A 1,878-nucleotide genomic window follows, 5' to 3' on the forward strand; every position below is an offset into this window, starting at 1 on the left:
TCTACTAAAAATACAAAAAATTAGCTGGGCGTGGTGGCAGGTGCCTGTAGTCCCAGCTACTTAGGAGGCTGAGGCAGGAGAATGGCGTGAACCCAGGAGGCGGAGCTTGCAGTGAGCCTAGATCACGCCACTACACTCTAGCCTGTGCGACAGAGCGGGACTCTGTCTCAAAAAAAAAAAATAGAAAAATTAGCTGGGTGTGGTGGCAGGCACCTGTAATCCCAGCTGTTCAGGAGGCTGAGGCACGAGAATCACTTGAACCTGGGAAGCGGAGGTTGCAGTGAACCCAGATCATGCCACCACACCGCCAGCCTGGGCAACAGAGCAAGACCTTGTCTCAAAAAAACAAAAAAATTCACTAAGAACCAGAACCAATTTAGGTTTAGGCTACATGAATAAGACCCCACCTATACTATTCAAAAGAAAAGGCGCAGATTAAGATTCGAGAAACCTGGATTCTAGGAGCAGCTCTGGTAAGTAGCTCATGTAGTCTTGGAGGAATCTTTAAGGAGTAGATCTCCACTGTAAACTGTTTCCAAAATTTTAACGTGTTTCCTTACAGTATCTTTCCATTTCTGACAGTGCTGTGACGCTCCAGTGAGAGCCCTGAAGTACTTGAGGTGCTTGGAAGTAAATATAAATGTATAGTAATGTGGATGGTAGAAAAATGGCAAGTGAAATGAACTTTTTTTAAGGATAAAGCAAGATAAACTAGAAAATTAAAAATTAACACATAAGGATGCCTCACACAGGTCTTTTAAATTTAGGGATTAGTGAAGTCTACCTATATACTACATGGCAACTATATTTTCTCACAACCACAATTCTCAAAATTTATTTTCTCAGAAAAATCTCAGTATTAGGCACCGGTGGCTCACGCCTATAATCCCAAAGCCTTGGGAGGCTGAGGCGGGCAGATTGCTTGAGCTCAGGAGTTCAAGACCAGCCTGGCACCATGCTGAAACCCCATCTCTACCAAAAATACAAAAAAGTAGGCGTGGTGGTGTGTGCCTGTGGTCCCAGCTACTTGAGAGGCTGAGGTGGGAGGATCGCTTGAGCCCAGGGGGCAGAGGTTGCAGTGAGTGAGCCAAGATTGCACCACTGCACTCCAGCCTGTGTGACACAGCCAATGCTGTCTCCAAAAAAAAAAAGAAAAATCTCAGTACCAATTAGAAAGGTTCTGGTGAAGGAACAGCTCTGGGAAGTAGTTCATGTAGTCTTGGAGGAATCTTTAAGGGACTTCCATTTATTTGATGTTTCAGATGTTGGCTGCAATGAACTCGCTGAAGCATGCTCAGCCCTGGAATTGGTGCTACCAGAGTTCCTTAGGGAACCTTTACTCTTAAGCTAGAGATCCCTGATATAAATTATAAGACTTCCTACCCTGGAAAATGAGTAATGTCTCATTCTTACCTGCAGTTTGTTACTATGTATAAAAGTCTTTTTCTTTAATATGCCTTTAAGTCTGACCTGTTTACAGCCCATTCTGATGGGTTGTCATTCTGCTAGTATAACCCAGTACTTTTCCTGCTCCCTGGAATGCCCTCTTCTATGTTACCTATTCTGTCTGTTGCGAATCCCCCACTTGGACCAAAGCCAAGAGATCTATGTGTCTTCTCTGGTTTTCTCCACATCTATAGCACCTCACCTGAAATATATGGATAAAAACAGCCCAACAAAGCTTAGTCTTTCTGAACTAGGGAGTTCACTGATTAGTGCTCAGTGAATGGTTAGAATAAATGAGGAAATGGTTTGGGGCATGGAGGAAGGCAAAGGGAACCAAAAATCCTTGGGTACTTTCCCTCTGTAGTTCAGGTCCCTGTGGTCTTTTTAGTGAATTTAGCTCTGTAAGGTGTATGTCCCACTCCAGCCAACCCT

General features: G+C 43.9%; 1 protein-coding gene across 1 annotated transcript in view; it reads left to right on the plus strand.

The window, feature by feature from the left end:
• TDRKH (tudor and KH domain containing) overlaps positions 1-1,680 on the plus strand; it is a 27,538-nt gene extending 25,858 nt beyond the window's left edge. Inside the window, exon 14 of the mRNA XM_011973512.1 lies at positions 1,263-1,680. The gene's annotated coding sequence lies outside the window, so the exon portion shown is untranslated. The remainder of the gene's footprint in view (positions 1-1,262) is intronic.
• The last annotated feature ends 198 nt before the right edge of the window (positions 1,681-1,878 follow it).

Source organism: Mandrillus leucophaeus, unplaced genomic scaffold (assembly GCF_000951045.1).
Source record: "Mandrillus leucophaeus isolate KB7577 unplaced genomic scaffold, Mleu.le_1.0 Scaffold139, whole genome shotgun sequence".
In the NCBI taxonomy this organism is placed as follows: Eukaryota; Metazoa; Chordata; class Mammalia; order Primates; family Cercopithecidae; genus Mandrillus; species Mandrillus leucophaeus.